The sequence below is a fragment of the Theobroma cacao genome, chromosome 4, assembly GCF_000208745.1.
Source record: "Theobroma cacao cultivar B97-61/B2 chromosome 4, Criollo_cocoa_genome_V2, whole genome shotgun sequence".
Classification (NCBI taxonomy): Eukaryota; Viridiplantae; Streptophyta; class Magnoliopsida; order Malvales; family Malvaceae; genus Theobroma; species Theobroma cacao.
The window spans coordinates 7,969,279-7,974,396 of record NC_030853.1 but is presented as its reverse complement, the minus strand read 5'-3'; positions in this window follow the sequence as shown (position 1 = coordinate 7,974,396).

Genomic DNA, 5,118 nt, shown 5'->3' with positions numbered 1-5,118 from the left:
AATCTCCAACAAAAATCCAATGAAGTGGTCACCACTAACTAATTGAAGGAATCCATCAAAAAAGATATCAAGGTGTTGGGAATAGCATGATCAAATTAAATGGAAAGGAATGAAACAAAAAAAAATTATAAATGAATTACAAAACATGTCTCACTTGATAACTCTATTATATAAAGTTATTTAATTGCATTTGGATGTTAAAATAGCTAAGTCCTTGCGTTTTAAGTCGATTTTAGATAGTTTTTATGCTTTTAGTTAAGGGTAAAATACTCTTTCCCTCTAACTTTTAGTCATAATTCCACACAAGTCCATTAATTTTTAACATGGACAATTCACCTCAAAAGTGTAAACACTGTTAATAAAAAATATGAAAGGATTAAAATGCCCTTTGTTCTTTCTCTCATTTTTTCTCTCAAACAATGTGGCCAGCTGACGGTGCTCCCTTTCGCCTGCTGATCACCCCATGGCAAGTGCTCCTCAAAGGAAAATAACACCAATTAGGTGCTTTCCAAAGGGGAGCACCCTTGCGATTTGGAACAAATCAGTGCTCCCAAAAAGAATGGAGCACCTCTTGGGGAACACTAGATCTAGTGCTCCTCTCTCTTAAAGAGCATTGATCGGTGCTCCTTGAATTTTTTTTGTAAAAAGAATTATATAATAGTAATTTTTAAAATTAATAAAGGGTAAAATTATCCTTTCAATATTGCCACGCCATCAAACTTACAAAAACACTAACTGTTGACTAATGGTTGGACTTATGTGTCTAGCAGAAGATATTTCATAGAGCAGAGTGTTCATTTTGAAAACTAATAGGCCCATCTGGAATTTCGACTAAAACTTAAGGGGGTTTAGGTATTTTACTCTTTTAGTTTATTAGTTTAAATCATGATAACTTATTTCAATTCAAATAATTCTAGTTCATTTTCATGTTGAAAGTCATAATTTAAGCCAATATTGATTTAGTCCTTGTTTTTGTAAGTTTTCAAATGCATAAAGTTAAATGGTGATAAACTATGCAATGGAGACTAAGTATAGATTTTCACTAAACATGCTACGGTACTTCTCGCATAACTCAAGCTACATAGATTCTATCAATATGGTTCTTAGACCATGGAGAAGCTGAGAGGCAAACCTACAATGTTTAGGTTTACCATTTTGCCTTGATCAGCCTCAAGGTAGGAGAAAATCATGTTGTAAGATGAGGTACTATAATAATTTCTACACCAAGGCAACATAGGGAAGTAGCACCGAAGCCTTGAAGGACCCAAGGCCACAGCGCCAAAAGGAGCAGCATTGCTCCCATACAAATTCCCAAGACTTCAGTGTCGCAGAGTTCAATAAGGAAGGCCTCAGTGCTAGGTGAAAGGCTGAAAAGGAAAGAAAGAGAAGTGTAGAGTGCCACGAAGCTTTAGGAAGAAGGCTGCGACACTCTGACATGTTTCACTAGAATACAATTATTTGGGATTTTATTTTTGAGGGCTTTTTAGTTGCTATAAATATGTGATTTTCAACAGTTGAAAGAAGAGGTTTGAGAAGGAAACAAACAGTAGTTCAAAGAGAAAGAAAAAGGTTCTATAAATGAGGGAACAAGAAGAAAATGAAGATAAGTGAAGATTGAGAATCAACGGCAACCTTGTTCTTCATTCTAGTTTTTCATTTCTTTCTTATTCTTTTGCTGTAGAAATGATTTGTTCTCTTGAAATTGTGATGTTTGATGAAGAAATGATGATGAACTAAATTCTTTTTCTAAGATTATGGTTTATTTCAATATGTTGTTTAAATATATGATTTTTTTTTGTTTAATATTAATGGGTATTGTATGGTTGATTCAAATCCATGTTTAATTCTTTTCACTACTTGATCACTAGTTGAAATGATTAGGGTCTCTAAATGCAACTTGACAAAGGGAGTTTAGAATATACCATTGATTAAAATAACTTATGTTTGATTCACTTAAAGGTTAGGTGATAGATTTGTATTTAGGATAGACATATCCCTAAATATTATAGGCAGCCATATTAGAACATAAACTTAATAAACTTTTCTTAATTACTTTGCATAGGCATATGGAATTAATTTTAAAGAGTATGTGTGAAAGAATCTCGACGGAGACTTATGCATAAAATTGGATTCTAAGTTAACCATTCACCCTATTAAGTTAAGTTTAAAGGAAAAGATTAAATACGAATGAAATATTGAAAGACACCATGATCTTAGGTTTTTAAAGTAATAGTTTCATTAGTAAAATTAAAATTCATATCCTTAGCTTAGTTTCAGTAGTAAATTTTATGTTAATTAAGTATTCAAAATCAAGTTGCTTCGATAAGAAAATTTTTGTTAAAAATTTAATACTTAGCAAAGGTTTAGAAGCAAATCTTTATGAGAAACGATAATTGACTTACCTCTATATCACTTGAGCGTTACGTATATTTGCATGTACAAAAATCGACAATAAGTTTTTGACGTCGTTACTGAGGATTTGCATTTCTTATTTATTTTGCTGATATTAAATTAAACAAAATTGTCTTACTTCAAGCTTTTTTTTTTTCTTTCTGTTTTTTAGGTACGTCTTGGGCATTGTATGAAAAGAACAAGAAACTTGGAAATTATCTCTTGCGACCTAGAAATTGAAAGAACATTTTGAAGACTTGGAAAAATTTATAAAGTTTTACTTCTTTTAAATAATGGCTGAACAACAGAGAGAATGACAAGTCCAAGAGAGAGTAATGGAAGAAAATCATCATTGAAAGACTATGTTGTTCCATTGGTGCAAGTATTCCATTAAGCATTAGAAGACCAACCATTCAAGCACATAATTTCGAGATCAAGTCGACCATCATCACGATGATTCAAACATCAATTCAATTTAAAGGTCTTCCAAATGATGATCTGAACGCACATATTTCAAACTTCCTTGAAATATATGATACATTTAAGCACAGCGGAGTCACATAAACCATTTTCCTCAAAAACGATAACATGAAATCAATTTTACAAAACATGAGGAAATTTTATTAAAACAATTTTCCACAATCAAGCAAAATCAATAAAGAAAATGATTATATATTCAAGTTCAAATATAAGTGCATAGTTTTAATCCTATAGGTTCATGCTTTCTTTAAGATTATGCAATTTGTAACATTTATCACATTTAAATCAATTTTGCATAATCAAGAGTTGTCAATAAAGCTCAAGAAGAATTATGCGCTCAATATTCAAGCAAGAATAGGCAACCAAAACTTTCAATTGAGAGAGGCAAACAACTTTATAAACCAATCTAAGCACATCAATCTTAAGAAACCAAGCAAAATCCTTAAAAAACACAAGAAGATTTTTGTTATAGAATTCACCCATATTCATTGTGTGCCTAAATTGCATCCAATCTTCAAGTTGTTCCTCCTTACTCAAGCACACTTGATTCCTCAACTCTTTTTGCCTTGGTACTAAGAATTGCTGGAATGAAGTTTATAGCCATGTCTTGGTGCTAACAAGGATCTATACTCAAGGTGTTTAAACTTGCAAATTGAGACTAAAGCTCTGATATTAATTGTTAGAAATGTTAGCTCAATGAATCAAGTAACAAGAATGTCCAAGAGAAAGCTAAATTAGACTTTAAAATTGTGGAGATATAAACTGCTATTGTTGATTACAGAGAAGGTCTAGTTGACTATGGTTGTACTTTTCCCTGTTAAAACCTTTTCAAAATTTGTTTATATATATATATATATATATATATATATAGTAGAGTATGAAGACTTGATAGTCGATCTTAGACGAGAAAGTCATTTTGAAAGCTTGTAAGAATAATTCTAAGGAAAACCTTGATGAATATATAAATTTTAATCAAGTCTACTCAAACAAACATAGGCAAATAACAAACATAGGCAAATAATCACTTTGAAATACATAAAACGTTTTTCAAGTATAAGTCAAATAAAAGCAACTTAAAAGGAATATTTCAAAAAATACATAAGTAATGATGGTAGAAAAAGATCTAATCAAAGAAGTAAACCAAGATCTAAAAAATATAAGCTATTTGTGAAATGAGTTTTCTTGACGTAAAATGCAACAAATCAAAGTAAAGAAGAAAATGAAAACACAATAATTTTATAGAGGTAAAAATTAAACGTTCTTCAAAATAAATTTCCTACTTGAGTCAAAAACAAAATAAGTGATTTTTCTAACATAGGTTTTCAACAATAAATCAGAAGGCATAAAAGTAATCAAGACACAAGGATTTTATAGTGGTTTGACTTTCTTAAGTGCCTACATCCACTCCCTTGGCTCACCTAGAAATTTTCAATCCACTAAAATGATTCTTGCTTTTTAATAGGATTAAGCAATAACCCTTACAACGACTTTTTCACAGGATCAAGCAATTGCCTTTATACTAGCTTTTTAATAGGATTAAGCAATAACCCATACAATGCCTTTTATGAAGAGCTAGAACAACCCATACAATGCCCTTTACCAAAAGCAAGCACAACCCATACACAAACGTTTCAACCCATACACTAAAAGGTAGATTTTGCTAAATGGGTACAATGGACGAAGAATGTAAAACCCGACCCTATAAATACATGTCATGACATACATGCATTGAGTAGCATGTTATTACGCTAGAAAAGCACCTAAGAATAGACGAAACCTGATATTGTACCTAACAGTACACTTAAATTGATTTAACCGCGAACTAGTTCAAATAGGAATTGTAGGGTGAAATTTAATATTTTATAGTCCAGGAATGACTAAAAATGATTGTTCGGAATTCGAGGGTTCATTTGGGGTAAAATTAGAAAATTTTGATATTCAAGGGTAAAATCGTCATTTTGCCCACCTAAGATAATAATTTGATCAAGGAGTGAAATTTTTGACCAAGATTAACTTTTTAGAGTATAATTTAATGATAGAAAATGAAAAAGTTTAATTCTGGTGATTTCTGGAGTGTAGGGGCAAAATCTTAATTTTGCCACCCACGGACAAAATTTGAGATTTTGAGAGAATTTAGATCAAATTTGACAAATTGGAGAATGGTATGAGTATAAGGGATGAAAAATATGTCTATGGGCAATTTTTCAGTTTTTTGGGCAAAAATGTAATTTTTCACTTTTACGGGGG